This window comes from Tiliqua scincoides, chromosome 7, assembly GCF_035046505.1.
Source record: "Tiliqua scincoides isolate rTilSci1 chromosome 7, rTilSci1.hap2, whole genome shotgun sequence".
NCBI lineage: Eukaryota > Metazoa > Chordata > Lepidosauria > Squamata > Scincidae > Tiliqua > Tiliqua scincoides.
Window position 1 is genome coordinate 5,941,110 of NC_089827.1, and position 20,193 is coordinate 5,961,302.

The 20,193-nt window shown below is 45.4% G+C and overlaps 1 pseudogene; it reads left to right on the plus strand.

Moving 5' to 3' along the window:
* The first annotated feature begins 10,412 nt into the window (after positions 1-10,412).
* Positions 10,413-10,532, plus strand: LOC136658076 (5S ribosomal RNA; annotated as a pseudogene).
* The last annotated feature ends 9,661 nt before the right edge of the window (positions 10,533-20,193 follow it).

Below are 20,193 nucleotides of genomic sequence, written 5' to 3' on the forward strand. Positions count from 1 at the left end.
GAGATCTTTGGCAGAGTGGGTAGTGACAGCTGCATCGTCGGCAAAGAGGAAGTCACGCAGACATTTCAGCTGGACTTTGGATTTTGCTCTCAGTCTGGAGAGGTTGAAGAGCTTTCCGTCTGATGATTAGAGATAAGGATTGTCAAAATGATACCTTGAATTAATTGATCAATCGCATTCCCTCTTTCCTGCATGTACTAAGAAATTGCAATTGCATTAAGCGGATCAATTAATCAATTAATTGGTTGTTAAAAAGTTGTTGTTAAAAAGACGATAAATCAACTTAAGTTTCTTTAACTGGTTGACGGCCCTAGTTATTTTATCACTGAAATGTGAAAAGCTGTTCCATGGGAGCATGTCATTCAGGCAAAGAAGTATTATGGGAAGTTAACTGGTATTACTATAATCTCAGTAACAGGAGAGTAAACAGTGTTTGGGCCTGTGCTTTTGCGAAGCAAATGTTTTATCCTCCATGCAAAATGCACACATTAGATGTTTAAATGGTGAAGTTTCTTCGGAGTAAGAAAAAAGTTGCCTGTGAAACTGTGTGCTAAACTGGTGTGGAGATTAATGAGATGAGGAGCTCGCAAAGCAAAGCTACATTTGAATGCCTTAGATCTTTTCCAGTCTGGCTTCCAGCTTTATGATAGGACTGAAGCAGTTTTAATGATTCCTCTTCGAAGTTCTGCAGCTAGAAATGGTCACCTGCAGTAGGCTTCATAGATCTTTCAGTTTAAGTATCACTTATTATGAATCCTGTTTCAGTTATGGACGGTTGCCACAAATATCTTTGTACTCAGTAGCACTGCTTGGGGGATCAGTGACATCTTGTGAATAATTTTATGCTTTGCACTTCCTTTGTTCTGACATATTGATTTTTTTTTTTCCCATCTGAAAGCTGCTGGGAAAGTCTTTGGCTTTCGTAAATACCGCAGTGTATTGAATGTGGATTGGCCTGGAAGAATGTTCAGAAGCTGCGGTTAGTGCCGGATTCTGTCACCCATCTCATCATGGGGAAAACTCTGTTTTTCAGTTGTAGTGACTGTTCCGCTTTAAAGCACTTTGCAGCAGCACAAGACTTAGGTAGGAGGGCTGGAACCATCCCTCAGGCTATGGTGGAGCAACAGATGCCCATTCAAGTAAGTCCATTGCAGGGATGGGTGAGGAAGGCAGGTGGGGCTGAACAGGGCAGGGAAGGGCAGAAGAGGGAGGAGATGAAGGCAGGCAGTGAGCAGATCAGGCCTGGATAGGACAGGATCGGGAGTTCCAGTATTGGGACTAATATCGAGTCCAATATTACTAGCCCAGTGAGAGAGATGCAACTTATGCAATTTTCCATATTTTCTATGATTGGCTAGAGATCATTTTAGGACTTCTGTCTAGCTACTCCAGGACTAATACTCTCCAATTTGGATTCCACACCTGAAAGGTAACTGGAAGCAGACAGAATCTGAAATGTGCTCTGTGGTGCTGTGAACCAGGCAGTGAGCATTGATGGCTATGCATGGAAACCTATGTGCCCATGCACAGTTTGATAATACAGTCCTCTGCATTCTGATTCTATAGTTCTTTCTTCTGTAGAAAATGCCCATTTAGATACCCTCACAGTTAATTGTGAAAGCACAAAGCAGCCTACATTGTTAGGGAATACAACAGGTTTATTTGAAAACTAAAGTGATTGAACATGTTTAGAACATGTTTAGAACATGTAAGATGTTTAGAACATGTTTAGAACGTGTTTAGAACATGAAAGATGGTTTTCAAGAGGAAATGAGATAGGTTCTCAACCAAAGATAGCCTACACTGTTGCGATAATAAACCAGTGTGTTTTGTTACTTTTTCACAAGGTGTGCTTGGGTAAGTTTGAATATCATTGAATTATGCAGATTCTTCTAATGTCAGAAGATTTGGAATCAGAATCCTTTCTAGTTTATGGGCATACAGATGGTCGAACTACCTTTGCCGATTCTTCAAATATGTATTCAGTTTATCACAACAAAAGTCTTCCTTTATGTGTCTTTCTGTGTTTTTGCAAAGGAAGTGGATTCTTTACAGTATATGATCTCCATTATCATCCATTGATAATAATGCATGAAGTGCTAGTGGGCTGCAACTTCTCTTAAACTATCCAAACGAAATACTCCCAACAACTGTATTTTCGTTTGTCACCGATTCCGACTCAGGCTGTGGTTATGTAGGAAGTCACCTCTGATCCTGTTTGTTACAAGCTGCTAGTCTGCTTGTACAGTGTAGTTGGTTGGAAAATTCCCAACATGTCAACCTTCTCCGTGGCAATTCAGATGTGCAATTGGAAAGCATTCAGCAAACTGCAGATACTGGCTATTTTCTCCGTCAGACATGCCAACTCAGACTGATGCCTAAACAACTCCACTATGTCGTAAAAGAGCTTGGGAAGTATTAGAAGATGAACTATACTTCTGAAGTTGTTGTGTCTGGGAAAATGCCCTGTCCTGACTTTGAGCACGTGGACCTTATTGCTGGGAAAGTACCCTGAAAAACCACTGGCCGAACTAACATTCTGTCCGTGGTTAATGTTGGCAGCGCATTAAGCTACATGCTGCCGGAACACCTGCAAAGAAGCTAGAGTGGCCCTGCGAACAGCGGCAGATTGTGGTCCACCAACCCAGGCAGGCAAGCAGGGGACAAAGAACAGAGCAGAGATGGAAAGGGGAGGAGGGCAGATCAGGGCAGCATCTATTGCCAGTAGCCCCAGCAGGCTTCATTACAGGATGTCTGGGCAGATGCGACTACCCAGAGCATCCTTGTGATGAGATCAGGTGCCAAGAGTAGCGGCAGTGTGGTAGCAGAACCACAAGCACTGCGCTCACACAAGGGAGGTCTATTTCCACACGCCGAATCCGATGCTCGGGTTGGGGTTTGGAGAGCCTTGCTTTAGATATCAGTTATGCATTATTTACAAAGGGGGAAGTTGTTTCTGTGTAGGAAGTGTGAAGCTTGCCCTGATTACTCCAAAACATTTTAAGTTTGTCCCCAGGTTGTTCAGCTAAACAAGCTGTACATCTCCATGCTGGTATTAATGGTCCATGATAAATAGAAGGGTAATTAAGGCCAATGGCGTTAGTGAGCGTTCAGGGTTGGGCATCCTGACTGTTTTCTGTGCTAAGCAAAATAGAAAGAATGCTGGTATCACAGATGCCAGCATGTGTCAATAATGGTGGAGGCAGTTTTTTTTTTTAAATGGATCTCCAGAATCTGACACATGATTTCCCAACTCCCCCGGCCCCGCCGCAGCAAGCATTCTTCCGAACAAAATTAAAGAGGCCGTTGATTGATGGGGCACAGAGTCAGACCGACCCCTACCATCATTGCAAAATAGCATCCGAGTCACATCGGCAAGACGGCAGGGAAGCTGGTGCGGCCGCCACAGTTTGTCATGTGGGTTGAAAACAAGTCCTCCGTCTCTCAAGCTGTCACGCGGCGGCATCTTGCAGGAGGACATTGTCGGAAAACTTAAAACGGGGGGGGAGTGCAGGGGGACTTTGCTATGCAAAGGGGGGGAAATAGCAACATCCCGTTGATGTCGGTGAAGAGCCAGAGAAACTGCAGCACAGGAAGACGGGGAGCACTTTGTAGTTACCTTTTAAGTAGAGAAGATGAAAAGCCATTCACTTCTCCTGTCTCCATCTTGGAAAAGAACAGCTGAAATGACTGCAGACTGCATGCTGGGACCAGCAGGATTTTTCTATTGCACAGTGTTTGAGGAGTGTGTGTGTGTGTGTGTGTGTGTGTGTGTGTGTGTGTGAGGGGAGAGAGAGAGAGAGAGAGAGAGAGCAAGAAAATGAAGGCACACTACAAAATTGCACTCAATCAAATTCCCTTTAATCGTCGCTTGGCCTCTCATCCAGTTTGTTCCTTCCACAAAGCGGAGACGTTCGCAATTTGCATTTGTGCAAAATCATAGCTTTCAAATGGGTCTCATTATGTGGGACAACATATAGGGTTGTTCCCTCTCTTGGAAGCGACTCTGCTCTCTTTCCTATGTTGTTTTGTCACGTTCAGCCTACTCCTACAGACTGTCCCGCTCAGAGACCGCTGTTCCTTCTACAGAGTGATTTGCAATTTTTTTGTTCGCTGCTTTGTAAAAAAAAATCCCTAAAACCTGTCTTCACGACCGTTCTGAGGCTGCTAGAATTCAGATGGCCCTAATCCAGTGGTTCTCAAACTCACTGGGAGTACAAGAACCAACTGCAAGTGTTTGTGGAGGAGGGAACTTGGAGGGGGGGATGTGATCGCAGTACTGCGGGCAGCTAGAGTCTTGCCACTCTACCTGTGGGGGTCTGCCAGCCTTGGAGAGGGTCTGGAGGTCTGCAACCCCCTCTGCAGGTCTCCACCGAGCTGTGTTTCGCCCTGATCTGCTGGTAGGAGAAACTTCTGGTTTACTTCTGGTTTAGTGATAGTCACTCCGACCTGCAGATCAGAGTGAAACGAAGCTTGGAAGAGACCTGCAGAGGGTCCTGCAGGCCTCCCATCACAACCGCTGTGGCACTGCTCGGGAACCCATTCCTGGGTCACTCCTCTTAAGGGGAAATGACCCGTTTTTTTGTTCCAATAGTGGGTCGTGAATTTGAGCACCACTGCCCTAATGTAAGCCCACTGCCCATTGCTGCTCAGAATTAAGTTCCATTCCATTTAATGGGACTTACTCCCAGGTCACTGTGTATAGGATTTCAATCTGACTTGCCCAAAATGACAAAGGCTGCAAACTGATGCACACTTTCCTGAGAGTAAGCCCCTTTGAACTCACTTGCTTTCTTTTGACTTACTTTTGAGTAGACATGCATAGGTTGGCACTGTCAGTGGCCTTCATGAGTGAGAAGAACTTTGAATGATGTTCCATATCCACATCCGTTCTCTCCAGTGACACCTTTCATACAGGGGCAGTACCAGGCTGAGGGCCTCAAAAAAATCCTGCAATAGATCCTCCCTTGGGGCCCCCTACCCACCTACTGATTTCACTGGTGCAGATCCGAGTAGCCCCATAGGGGTGGCTTAGGTATTACTTGGGGTAAGGGGGGAAAATATCCCCTTACCCCAATTTGCCCTCCTGCCACCTCTTACCTATGCAGGAAACAGCATAGACCAGCTGGCCTCCCTGTTCCAGCACAGGTTAGGACTGGACTGTCCATGGAATACAAGTATGAATGAAATAAATTCCATTCAGGGAAGACAAAAAGAAAACAATATTTATCTAAGAGTGTAAATATTATCAGTATCAATTTGTGTACTTTGAACATTAACAGTAAAGCTGATGTTAAAGCAAAAATTCCAGCTGTCATTTATAAATGATATGCACCCACTTCAGTCATGTCAGTGATCAGTGTCACTCAAGGACACACTGTTATAAAAATGGTTGACATGGCATTTATCATCCTAATGAGAGTCCTTGTCTGGTTACAACACCAGTATAATAAAGGGGATGGGGGAGATGAGTGAGAAAAGTATGCATCCATAAACTTAAGAGTGAATGCATGCTTTCCATATACTTTCATTAGCACCAGTGCATCCCATGGAGGAAGCTTTTTCATCCATTTCGTTATTAGGCTAATTGTACATAAGGAGCCTCAGTTAAACCAGAAAAAGAAAAACAAGGAAGAGATGAAGGGCCTTCACAGGGTAATAAAAATCAATACACGAAAGAGCTGAAGTCCTTTCTCTATGTGAGTTGCAAGTGATGCACTGTAAATGTTCTTTCAAGCATCTAGGGCAGTGCTTCCCAAACTGGTGGGTTGTGACCCACCAGGGAAACTGGAAGAGGGCCACCCTAGAGGCTCAAAGCCCCCTCTGCAGGCCTCCATGCTGTAGCAAATAGCTTCGATTGCACAAAAAGCAGAAGTGGTTTCCAATCTGCTATCAGAGCTTACTGCTATCAGAGCTATTTACTGCAGCATGGAGGTCCACAGGGGTGACATCAGAAGTCGAGCACTGGCTGAGAGCCTGTGCCCATCAGAAGCTCTACCTGACCAGGCCTTACCGCTGAAGCCCCAGCACTGGTGGTAGTGGTCACCCCCATGTTTGGAGGCAGGGAGGAGCGCTTTGGGACAGGGGAGGGTGGAATGGGGGCTTTATCAGGCTCGGAGGGGGCGGGATTGCCGCATCAGGACTCTGCCGTATCCTAACCTTCTTCCCGGGTCTGACAGTATTACACGGGGCTCTTCAGACTTGTGCCTGCTTTATAGCAGGTGCAGATCTGAGTAGTTCCATAGGGCAGGCTGCAGAGCTACTTGGGGTAAGGGGAAAAATATCTCTTTACCTTGAGATGACCTCCACCCTGCTCCTAAGATATGTTGGATACAGCAATGCACCCCCTGCACCCCCTGCACCAGTGCAATTTAGGATTGGGCTGCCCGTGAGAACTTGATTATAACAATAGCAACTTATGACTTTCTCATCTCTTTGTGGGATATTTTTGTCTGTGTGTCTGCCTGTGAGTGAGCATAAACTTCACCCGTGTCAATCACCATCGGCAGGTCTTTCCGTCGAGTTTATGTCTCGAAAACACAAAGAAGTCGGCCGCAGCCTGAATTTCATAGCCGGAAAATATATATATTAACTAACATAACAGAGCATAAGGGAAATCTGAAAGGACGACAGGAAAGAAGCAATTGACGAGACAAATTGGATTTGATTGGCGTAGGCAGCATTGGAGCGATCAAAGAGGTCTGCAGCTGCTGAATGGGAAAACATCGCGATGGAGCGGAGAGGGTTCTTAAGCCAAATTTATATGAGCAGAGTCGGTGAATTGTTAAGTGCAAAGAGCTAAGACTTGTGCATTCAGAATGCCTGCTTCCAAAAGAGGCCAACATTTTGCTGCACTGCTACTCATGACCTAATTTTTTCCCCTTCCTACTTCAAATTTTATGTCACCGAATGCAACCAATATTTTATTTTTAGCAACTTGGCTAGCATGTTTTCCAACCTATTGACCAGAGCGTGGTATTGCCTTTAGTGGGGTTGCAGAGGTGAAACCAAGCGCAGTCATTTTTATTTTTTATTTTTTTGCTTGTTTCACAATGAAGTCAAAGCAATTATTTCTATCCGAATAACGTGTTCTTTCTGATTTAATATTCATGTTTCTGTCAGTGCTTTCACTGAAACATCATATTTTCCGTCTCAAAAATCCATTCGCAACAAATGGAGCCTCAAAATGGTCTATCGCGTTTTTGGAAAACATTGCCCTGGTCCCATTACAAGAAAACCAAAAGCAAGGTGAAATTCGGATTTTATTTCAATAAATCTATACTAATTCTCATGATTAGTATTGCAAAGTATCATTTATATCACATCGTCATCATCGTGCATGGCATATAAAGGAAAATTTACAGTCCAATCCTATACTGGCTGCGGTCACAGCCACCACTGTTTTCCACAAGTTCCAACGGGCCAGGCAGAGGTTTCCCTGGGGTAAGAGAACATCACACCACCCAATAAATCAGGAGACAAGCAGGTTTTAGGTTTAATTGGGACACAATTGTATTGAAATATATACTCAGGATTTGCTGTAATTCTGTCTGTACTGCCAACTCCACCCTCTTTTGGTAAGGTTTCAATTCCTTTGGGCAGAGAGAGGGTGGCCCAGGAGTGGGGCTGCCCCTGCATCTTCCCCGCCCCCTCCTGGACCTGAAAGCCCTACATGGGCTACTTGGAATCTGCATCATCTATTGAGCTGGTGCTGATCAGACCCACAGAGCTGCAGGAGGAGAGGGGGCAGAAATAAGGGAACAGGTGAGGCTTATCTTTGTTCAAAGTGTTGGCTGAGGCTGTTGGGTGGCCAGCTCTCCACCACACCGTGCCCGCCCCATCACAGAGCCCGACTGTACTGAATCATTCCAATTGGATACAAGCCAGCCCTGGTGAAGAGGCACCTTTTCAATGGCAACAATCTCATATTTTACCCAGGAAAAACGACCACCCATTCCTTCTTCTGATTGACTTGAAATTGATTGGCATTTAAATTTGTCCCAAAAGCTGTTGGCATTGATGTGACAAATGTCAACACATCCCCACCAGGTTGTGCACTGACACAGGTTGCTACACGTGGCCTGTGGGATGCAGTAGGAGGGGATCCGGTAAAGCAAATCTGTAGGGCCCTTCAAGGACCTTGTGGAATTGGGCCCCATGCGTCCTAAGGCCAGCCTTGCCCTTCACCCACTTTAAACTGACTTTAATGAAGCAAAGTGCAGTGGAATGAATGGCATGGGGACCTTTTAATCAAGTCAAATCAATGGCATCTCTACATTTCATTGTGATGCCATGTCTAATATTCTGCCAGACTTGAGCAGAGAAACATGCTCTGCCACCATCTTCAGATTTGCCCGTTGAAGCACAAAATGCTCTTGGCAAAAGTGGCTTATGATTAAGTTTCGCTATTAACAGGTTGATAGGGCAGAGTTGATAATTATGTCTCATTTCTACTCCATAAACGACGGTCTGCTGTATAAAACTATTTCACACTCGTGTCCAGAACGGTTTGAAAGGTCAGCTTTCTTCTTCACACGAAGCACTCTACATTTTTGAGAGATCACAATCAAAGCTGGCACATCACTTCTCCTAACACTGAGTTTTTACTGTAGAGGAACACATCAAATTATACAAAAGGAATTCTAGAGCAATTCTGCACATGTTTAGTTCAAGGCAATCCAGCCTTGTTCAAAGCTGTCTCTTTCCTGCTCCATTCCTCTTTTCGTTACCCCTGATGCACAGTTTGGTAGAACTGGGAAGCTTGTTGCTTGTTTTAACTTGTTCCTTTTGGTTGGTATTAAATACAGTAGACCCCCCCTTATCAACAGTCATGGCACCCGCAGATGCCAAGCCCACCCGCAGATGCCAAGCTTCAGGGCCCAATCTACACCTGTGCGCACCAGCTTACTGCCAGTGTGCACTGTCACAAACATGCCGTAAAGCACAAGGTAAGGTAAGGTAAGGAACCCTTACCGTGGGCCCAGAGCTGGAGCTAACCCAGCACAAACTCTCACTGGGCCAGCTCCACCTCTGGGCCTGTGTTCTGCCACCTGGCGGTTGTCTGGACCACCTGGTGGCAGAGAGGCAAGTGAGAGTGTGGGGGGTGGCTGGGAGGAGGCGTTCTGGTGTGGGGGAAGGCAGGGAGAGGGTGGGGGGAGGTATGGCAGGGTGAGGGAGGAGGGCAGGACTCTGTTCCACTGGATCCTGAACCCTGTTTGGGACTGTGCAGTCTGACACAGGAGTCTCCAATTCTGTACTGGCTCCAGAGCCACCGCAGAATCAAGTAGCCCCATTGTGGGGCTACTTCCCTTCCCCTGAGGAGCTGCCGTGGGCTGCTCAGTTGCTCTTAGGATGCCATAATAGCCATTTTGGTGACATCACAGCCCCGCGTTCCAGATTGCTCTGTGGCAGCTCAGGATTGAGTTGTCCAAGGGCCTCTCAGGTGCAGTCAGAAGCCACTCCTTTAATGCCAATAAAGGTTTCGAACTCGAACTCGACTCGAAGCCACTTCTGGTTCATGTCAGCGATTACCAGTCACACCCAGGAGCTGTCCTCCAGGCCAGAGTGGGATGCGGGTCTTTCTCGGCCTCAGAATGCCAATACATGACTGGAAGCCACTTCTGGTTCACGTCCGCCACTTCCATTCACAGCTGGCAGGTGTTCTGAGGGCAGGCAAGGCTTGTGGCCCACTCCCTGGGCCTTCCCAGACCTTTGCACACCTCTCAGACGTGACCAGAAGTTGAAGACATGAACTGAAAGCGGCAAGTGAAATTTGTGGACCCAGTTGTTTTGCCACCCGGGAGCCAAGAAGACATTTGCTGCCGACCCAGAAATAATTGCAGTGTTGTGATGACATTACCGCAATTACTTCCAGGTTGGGGCAGTTGCACAATGGCTTAGAGTGGAACCATTCACTGCTTTAGCTTTTTTTAGAAAGCTAAAAAAAACAAAACTTTAGAAAGCTTTTTTTAGAAAGCAGGGGGCACTCAGAGCAGACAACCACTTATTTCACTCCCCCCCCCCAAAAAAAAACAACAACAAAAAAAAACAGTGGGCAGTTCTGAGCAGCGCACAACAGCCCCTGACCTGGAAGTCAGGTCACTTTTAGAAGCAGGTGACCTGCTCTGAGTGCTTCTACTTCTTTTGCTAAAAAAGAAATGTGACCCAATATGCAGGTCAGGAAGCAGTTGTGCAGCCACCTGTAAGCAACTGCCGACTTTTTCTTTGAAAGCAAAATAGCAGTGGCCATCACATTTCATTTTCAAAAATGCCAGAAAGGGCAATGTGCATTTTTGGGAACGCAGGGGTTCCCAAAGTGTGCATTGCAACACACTCGTAGGGGTGCTGTAGGATGTACCCGGTGGCCCCTCGTCCCTGATCCCCCAAGCAGTGCCACCTTGAATCTTGAAAAATCTTACAATAACTGTTACCTTGCACATGCCCGATCTCGTCTGATCTCGGAAGCTAAGCAGTGTCAGGCCTGGTTAGTACTTGGATGGGAGACCGCCGGGGAATACCGGGTGCTGTAGGCTTATGCCATGATCTCGGAAGCTAAGCAGTGTCAGACCTGGTTAGTACTTGGATGGGAGACTGCCGGGGAATACCGGGTGCTGTAGGCTTATACCATGATCTTGGAAGCTAAGCAGGGTCAGGCCTGGATAGTACTTGGATGGGAGACCACCAGGGAATACCGGGTGCTGTAGGCTTATACCATGATCTCGGAAGCTAAGCAGGGTCAGGCCTGGTTAGTACTTGGATGGGAGACCGCCTGGGAATACCGGATGCTGTAGGCTTATACCATGATCTCGGAAGCTAAGCAGTGTCAGGCCTGGTTAGTACTTGGATGGGAGACTGCCGGGGAATACCGGGTGCTGTAGGCTTATACCATGATCTCGGAAGCTAAGCAGAGTAAGGCCTGGTTAGTACTTGGATCGGAGACCACCTGGGAATACCGGGCGCTGTAGGCTTATACCATGATCTCGGAAGCTAAGCAGGGTCAGGCCTGGTTAGTACTTGGATGGGAGACCGCCGGGGAATACCGGATGCTGTAGGCTTATACCATGATCTCGGAAGCTAAGCAGGGTCAGGCCTGGTTAGTACTTGGATGGGAGACCGCCGGGGAATACCGGGTGCTGTAGGCTTATACCATGATCTCGGAAGCTAAGCAGGGTCAGGCCTGGTTAGTACTTGGATGGGAGACCGCCTGGGAATACCGGATGCTGTAGGCTTATACCATAGTCTTCCGAGACTGAAGGTTGCCAACCATTATCCAAATCTCACAAGATTTGGGTGCCATCATCTTGGATCTCATGAAATCCCATGAGATTTTGGCACCACCATCTTGGATCTTGCATGATCTCATGAGATCCACGATGGTGGTGCCTGGCTGAGCCAGGAAGAAGAGGCTGCGGGGCATTGTGATCTAGGTAGGCTTGTCAACAACAAGTATAATGTATCAGACCACATGTGGTTGAAGGAGATTGCGCAATCGACTGGCATCAGGCAAGCTAATGGCAATGAAGCTAATCCATGGTTTTTACCAGTTGAGAATTAGAGCTCATAATAGCCCAACAGTTTATGGGCTCCTGTGCCATAGTCATGGCTTATTCTCTTTTCTCTCAATCACTGTCAGCATGGAAGTTTGGTCTAATTGTATTTTTAATTGAGGTTTCTTTGAAAATATTACGTTGAATGAATAAACAATTTGTTGAATGGAGGCCGGGAAAAAAAACACCCAGGAATGTTATTGTGGGAATAAACAAGAACTGGCCACCAAAGGCCCTGCCCTAATGAAGGGTCTAGCAAAAGATTCATTGTATGAAAAGTCCTAATGTATTATACTAAATTGCTATTTCTTGCCAAGAACACTATTCATAACTAAAAATCCCGGCCCCTTGCAAGTGAGACATAATTTGATCTGTATGCTATTTTCATCCTGGTACTCTTTTGAAAAGAAACAAATTGTTATAAATTATACTCAGGGTTGTTCTTGGGTGATTGATGGCTGAGGAAATCCAGCTATTTCATTTAGATGGTCTTTGTGGATTGAATCATATTTCCCACAAATAAGACCAACTTTTCACATTGAGCTTTTCAGACCCTGTTGCTTTCCCTGGAGTCTCCCTTTTTAACATTTCCTGCCACCCCCATCTCTCCACAAGATACCCTGCTTTTCATTTTGGAGGCCTGGCAATTAACATTGTGATGCTAATTATAAATCTGCAGTGGCGTAGCTATAGGGGGTACAAAACATTAAGTTTCGCAGGGAGCCTCTCCGCAGCGTGCAAACAGCCCTTCCCCCTCCCCTTTTTCACTTTAGAGGCCTGGCAATTAACATTGTGATGCTAATTATTTATATAAATACATAAAAACATAAGTGCTTCGCACCCCCTCGAGCTACACCACTGCAAGTCTGCTTATATCTGGATGGCTTTTCCAAAGTTGGACTTGGACTCAAATCTATAATATTTAAGATTAATCTGGTTCTTTCTGAGGGTGCAAAGTGTCTCTCATGAATCATCTGGATGCAAACCTTACAACAACCCTGCAAGGGAAGTAGAATCATCACCCCTTTATTGCAGAATGGGAGCCGAAGCCAAGAGGGAATGGCCTTTCCTCAGGCTATTAGCAGTCCAATCCTAAACTATATACCACACAGTTTTGGAGCAGACTTGAGGTCTTCTAGGAGTAAGGGGATATATTTCCCCATATGTCGAGTAATGCCCAAGCCTGCCCTAAGGGGCTACTCAGATCTGTTCCTGCTAAATAACAGGCATGTAAAGACAGGAAGCCTGACAGTTAGGATATGGTGGAGACCTGCTTTATCAATCCTGCCCCTTCCCAGGCCTGATCTACCACTGTTCTCCCATCCACTGGGAAATGCCCCCTCCCTGCCTCCGTTCTACCCTCTGGCCACCCCTCTGCTACCCAGTGTTTCATTTAATTCAACCGGCATACATCCATCAGGATGCAGTATTGGCAGGACACCGCCGGCCTCCCCACCAGCACTGCTTACTCTCCAGGTGACACGGCACATTTGTGACACTTTCTGTCATCACAGCTGCTACTGTGCTGGCTGAAGATTTGGTTTGGATTGCGCCCAAGAAGTGAGATTTGAACCAGGCAAGTCTTCTTTGCAGCCCTGTCTCTCCGCCCTTGTCCTACACCTAACAAAACTGCTTTTCATCAATACGTCAGAATGCCAAGATTTCAGAATCAAAAAGCCAAGAAAACACGAGAGGCTGTTCAGTAATCTGCATCCAATAGCATTCTAAAAATAAATGCAAAATAGAGTTTAGAAGTATCAATTAAATTAAAATACTCGCTTTGATATATGGCATCAAGGGAATACCAGAATATTCAGAATGTACTTTATTGATTTCAAAGTGCTTCTCCAAATATCAAACCATTAACAAAACCCAATCTATAATGGCAGGAATGCTGTATGGGCCATTTCTTTTTGCTACATAAAAGTTTGACAAAGACTTTTGCTTGGAGGAAACACTATCAATACGAAGTTAGATCCAAATGTTTGGTGATAATGGAACGGGGTTCATTGCATGAATAAAATGGTTTTGACACAGTGCAAGCAATTTTGGTGTATACATAAGTTTGCTTGATATCGCTTCTGTTTCTCAATGCATGAAAGCCTCTCACTATTATTCTTTCCCCCTGTGGTTCAGTAAATTATGACTTGCTCGCAAAAATACAGTTATCACAGCTCAGCTATCAATGACAGATTTATTTATTTTTTGTTATACAAAGTGAATTCAGTATTTTCAAGTACTTCATTTTGGGTTGATAATGTCCTGGTGCAGAGCTGATTGTCTAAAGTTTATCCTAAAAGTATGGCCCCTACAGAACAGGCTTGTAGCATAACAGCCCAATCCTACCTGCTGTTTGCAACTCGCAGTCCGCTGTCATGAATGGCATGGGACAACCGTAAAGGGCTGAGCACAACAGAACTGCCAGCACAAACAGCCAGTGGCTCTCCGTGTGTGCCAACAGTCCACCCAGGTGGAGAATGAGCTGGAGGGGTAGAATTTGGCAGCAAAAATGCACAACAGGTCCTAGCCATGATTTTCCAACCCACTCTACTTCTTCCTCTCCTAGCAAAATGCTAGCAAAATATATGGCATAGGTCCAAGGAAACCCATAAGTGACCAGGCACCCTACCAGGAGGACTAGATGAGTCTCTGGCCTGATCCAGTGGGGCTCTTCTTATGTTATTTTGAGGAATGCATTCACTGCCAACATGGGTCTTCACCTGCTGTTTAAGCAGGCAAGACCAAGGCGTGTAATGACAGTGGTAAGGAGATGGATGGGGTTAGGATATCGATGCATGTCTACCATCAGGTAGAAGCACAATCATATTTAGTAAGAAATGCAGATACTTGTGCTTGGGGGAACTTACAGCCCAATCCTATCTACACTTCCCTGGGAGTAAGCCCCATTGACTCTAATGGGACTTACTTCTGAGTAGACATGCATAGGATTGGGCTCTTAGGCTACAAGCCTATCCACACTTTCCTGGGAGTAAGCCTAATTGACTGTAATGGGATTTACTTCTGAGCAGACATGCATAGGACTGGGTTCTTACTCTTTGATACATTATTTGAGTATAGCGAACCCACCTTAGCCGCGGGTCAGATATCTGCAGATTTCACTATCTGCGTATACCTTAGGTGCTGGGGTCCACTTTTAAGAAGTCGACGTAAGTCAGAAAATAGCTTTCCCATCATAGCACTCAAATCCAAGTCATTTGCCAGGATTCAGGCACTCCAGAAGCCCCTTCTTGGTTGTACTAGGGCAAACCAGGGCTGAGGAAGGAGGCTGCGCAACTTTCTAAAACACTTTTAAAAGCGGATCTAGTATCCGTAGACCTCAATATCCATGGAGGGGAGAACCAAATCCTCATGGATACTGACGGCCAACTGTACTTTGGTTAAAATATTGTGCCATTTAGGCAACCCAGATGCCATTTACTTCTATAGTACTGCACTAATGTCCAGCAGAAAAAGCAGCTGAAGTTCTTTAAGTGGAAGCCATACCTTAAAAAGATAAATTGCTTTAGATAATAATGCTGGACTTGAGTGAATTCTTTCCCTTCTTTTTTTCTTAATTTAGACTTTGCCTACCATAGATCAAGTGTGCCATTATCACTGCAATGGAACATATTAATTATGCAATTACCGTGTTTTATAATACCCTTTTATCTGCATTTTCTTCACACAAAACATGTCTCATCAATTGAATGAAACAAAAGGAGAGACAAAAGATAATATTCCGGGTGATTCATCATTGACCTAGAGAGGTTAAATATTCCCTTTGCCATTTCCCCCCTTTTATTTAATACATTTATACAATGAATGTATCTTTATTAAAGATTCTCCAAGGAATACTCCCCCCGCCCCGGTTGCGGTTCAATGTATGACTTTTGTAAGGCATACGCTCCTCTCATTTGAAAGAAAAGAATAGGTTAAGAATAGACTCTTTCTGAACTGGATCCACTTCTTGATGAAAAAAGAATGCCATGATGATGCACTAGAAGTCATTTGACTGGTGTATGAAACTAACCCCCCCCCCACACACACACACAAAAGTACACACACACACCACCATCCTTCTCTTTTTTCTGTGAAGTTTTACTCAGTTTTGCTCCTTGACTCTCAACTTGACTCACGTCCAAAAGTGACTCACACTTGGGACTCAGAAGTCTTGAAATTTTTCACAAGGAGGGTCGTGACAGCCTTGTGTTTCAACTTGTGAGTCAAGTTACAGATTCACTGACTCGTGATGTGACTTGAGCTTACTGACTCGAGTACATCCTTGCCTGACACCACATCCTCCTCTTTGGTTTCAAGTTGTCTCTTGAAGCCCATTGGATATAGAGCCTATTCCCTGCCTTGTACAGAGCAGAACTGGGCAAAGAACACTACCACCCACTCCATTTCAAACCATAGAACACTAGAACCAGGAAGGGCAGGTAAGGAGACAAATGGAGGCAGGTGAGGCAGAGATGGTGGATGGCTGTAGGATCCCTACCTCAGCTAGCCTAGATCTCATCTCATCTCATCACTGTATCTGCCGGCCCTGCGGCTTTGACTCTGTGCATACGTTTGGGAACTATGATTCTGCAGGGATCCTGACCAGATGGAAGACAGTCTACATCTACAATTCTCATTGTATAGGTCCACTTTCCTCTTTCCAATGCGTGCAAGGAAGTGGAGAAGGGCCAAGAAGCATTTTCCCTCCACCACCTCCATGCCAGCATTGTGAAACTGAGAACAGGCCTTATGTTTTGCTCAAAGGAAAAAGAAAGAAAAGTTTGTGGCTCAGTTATTTTTTATTGGTTTTTTTTCCCCCAAAGCCAGAAAAAGGTAGAAAAGAGTGCTTCGTTTCAATAAAAACAAACAGAAGAAAAGAAATTCATCTCCAAAATCAGCAGGAGAAGGAGACTTTCCGACAGTTTCATAAACTGTTGAATGGTATTTAAATATTGAGAATGTAAGGCCCAGACACACATGCTGTGAAGGCTTCATAACGATAAATGCTAATATCCATATATCACAACAGATTCCACCGTTTAGGAACAGCAATTTGGAAGTCTCTTTTGCTGAGCTATTATCGCTGCTTTCAAGTTCAAAACCTGAAGAGGTTTTGATCTCTGCATTTCATTCGGGCTCCACAGAGCATGTGGATTTTACTCGTCCATTTTTGTGTGTGTGTGTGCATTAAACAGTGACGGGAGTTTAACAGCAGTGGTGTCACAAGGCGGTGTGGGGGGTGTGTGGAATGCACCGGGTGACACCCTCAAGGGGGTGACACCACTACTGGCCACTCACAATCCATGCACTCTGAACAGCATGTGCATTTATAATGGCAGTGGCTGCATTTTTTTGAATGCCTAACTGGGAGGCCCTGGAAGCCTCTTTTGGTTCACACTTCCAAGACTCATTCTATTGGCCTCCGTCGGACTCAGAAAGGTCCACAGAGTGTCTGGAAGCAAATTCTGGTTTTTGGACACAATGTCCAGTTTGACCGGAAATCAGCCAATAGAGTGGGTCATGGGCGCAACTTAGAGGAGGCCACCAGGTCTTCCCAATGAGGCACGCTGGCCATTGTGTCATGACCCACCATGGAGGACGAAGTGGGTCGCGGCACTGAACGCTTTGGGGACCACATGTACTAGGTTAATCCGATACTGTTGATAAGAGTCTTAAGCCAGGGGTGTCAAGCATAAGGCCTGTGGGTCAGATGTAGGCCCCAGAAGCAATTTATCTGGCCCCCATATAATTGCACCATGAGTGCTATCTGGCTCACTATCTGAAATGAGTTTGACATCTCTGTCCTAAGCCTCTGCTAGCCATTCAGTAACTATCCAATTGCACAGCTTACAACCCTTACTTGCCCCTTCCTCTGCTATCACTAGGTGTAACTGGGAATGTGGGTCCTTTCCCTTTCCATCGCAATTAAGTAGTGGTAGACTCTTAGTCCCCTCTACCCCATCACTGCTTACACCGCACTGACTCCCTAACTACTTTTACCATTAATATTTGAACACTGACTTTACATCCAGTCAGCAATAAAATGAATCCTGGACGAAAATAAATTCTCAAACATACCGACTCTATATAACAGAACCAGATATCGCTGGCTGGATCACAAAGTTCAGGTGAAACATAAAGGATGTCATCTTGGCGCTTGTATTGCTTTTTACCCTACGGGACTTTTGTTTCATTTCAAAGTATTTCAAACTATTTGTTTTTAATGGGCTATTCTCGGCGGGTCTTATTAAGGTTCCTTGAGGCCAGCCTCAGTGGTAGGTTCAGGGACAGGTAGCAAGTGCATTGGGTGTACAAATTGGATAGGAGCACATCTTTTATTTCCAGACATGCTGAGAATGCAACACTAAAGTTTCTTTAAAAGGTTGTGTGTGTGTGCCCTCACATTTGACATTAGCTCTCTTTACCTTCAAATATTAGTGTCACTGCAAATTTTCGTGTGGTGGTTTTTCTTTCTGCAAAAATTGCTGGGTATAAAAACATTCACAAAAAAAGCAATCTTCTGTTACCTTGCACAGTTTTAGAGCCTTCTTTTTCAGTCATCATTTCTGTTAAGTAGTACTACTTCTCTGTTAAGTACTACGATCTCAGCCCCCCCCCCTTTTCTTGAAATAGGCTATACATAGGGGGAGCTGTATAGGGTCTGGAGGCAAGAAGGGCTATATCCCTGTTCCTTTTAGGAAAAGGAGACTGGACCAGAATGGATGTTTTATCTGAACTGGTGGGCTGTTCATATCATCTGTGAACAGGTAAAAACTGGAGGTCTTTAAACTGGGTGTTTCTATCCCCCAGCCAGGGAAGCTCTGTTGCTGCCTGCTTAAGGGGCAGGGTGATGGCAGCAAGTTCATGGCCCCCTGTGCAGGCCTCCCAAGCCTCCAAAATGCTCTAAGCTGTGCTCATGACCCATTTCCAGATTCAAGACAAAAACCAGAAATGAGTTGGGAGTGTAGTTTAGAGTAGTTTGGAGGTACAGGGAGTCCTGCAGGGGGACTTTAGGCTCCCTGGGCCCTCCAGAGAGCTGTAGCAACACCCCAGTAAGTCTAAAAAAAAAACCTTTGGTCCTTGGTGGTGGTACGATCATGGCGATCACATCACCAACCCTTCCTCCCTGCGAAGATTTACAGTGGCCCAAACTCTCTAGACTCTCCCAGAGAACATAAGAACAGCCCCACTGGATCAGGCCATAGGCCCATCTAGTCCAGCTTCCTGTATCTCACAGAGGCCCACCAAATGCCCCAGGGAGCACACCAGATAACAAGAGACCTCATCCAGGTGCCCACCCTTGCATCTGACATAGCCCATTTCTAAAATCAGGAGGTTGCGCATACACATCATGGCTTGTAACCCATGATGGACTTTTCCTCCAGAAATTTGTTCAATCCAGTTTTAAAGACATCTAGGCCAGGTGCCGTCACCACATCCTGTGGCAAGGAGTTCCACAGACCAACCACACGCTGAGTAAAGAAATATTTTCTTTTGTCTATTCTAACTCTCCCAACACTCCATTTTAGTGGATGTCCCCTGGTTCTGGTGTTATGTGAGAGTTTGGGAACCTCTGTGTAAGACCAAAACTATGTGTACAACTCTATAGAAAGTAAGCTGAAAATGCTTCTTCCTGTAATTGTCTTTCATAGGAAATTTACTCTCTCTATTTGTTGATAAAAAATTGAGAAAGCAATCACCTAAATCTTCTGAACATAATTCAATGCCCCATTTTATTCAAATAACCCCTCAGTACTTTGTCAGCAAAATGCCTTCGTTCCTGCATTCCGCTCTGAAACAATACCTTCCATTCAGGAGAATGAAAACCCTGGGAGAGACAGGTATCTGAACACCTGATGGGCAGTGGCATAGCTAGAGGGGGTGCAAAGCCCTAAGTTTACAGGAACCTGAACATGCCTTGCAGGCAGCCCCTCCCCTCTGGAGCCACTCGAGGTGGGGGGGGCAAAACGGAGGTGTACTAACACAATGGGAAATACATAGGACTATGGGGAAAAGAGTGTGTAAAACACACTCTTAACACAAAGAAATGTACCTTTCTGTAGATGAAAATATAGATTTATACTTGACAAAAGTACTACAAAAGTTTGTAGAAGGATAAGTTTCATTTCTTGTGAAGCAAGCTCCTCTTGCTACTTTCTCTTATGTGGATACATTAACAAGTGCTGTGTTTGCACATAATCTAGTCCAGTGTTTCCCAAACTGGGGGTCACAACCCCCAATGGCAGTGGAAAACGACATAATCCCCCTTTTACCAGCACCGTGACAACTTAGTGATTCCCTTACCTTTCAGTAATGGTTGGGAAGCACTGATCTAATCATTTCATGTAGACCAGCGGTGCTCAAACTAGTGACATCTGTGAGCCTGGAATGCGATCCAAGCATTCCACCTGGGCACTGCATGAGGTCGTCCTTATTCGGAGGACAGGGACGCTCTGGGCAGTCACGTTACCCAGCATCCCATAAAGCCATATGACAGGACGTGTGCCTGCCAGAGCATCCCTCTTCCCTGATCAAGGGAAACTTCACATGGTGCCCAGACAGAACCGAAAGTTCCGCTCACCGGATGGACAGATCCACCTGAATGCCAGATTTGGACCCTGAAACGGGGTTCGTGCAGCCTTGATGT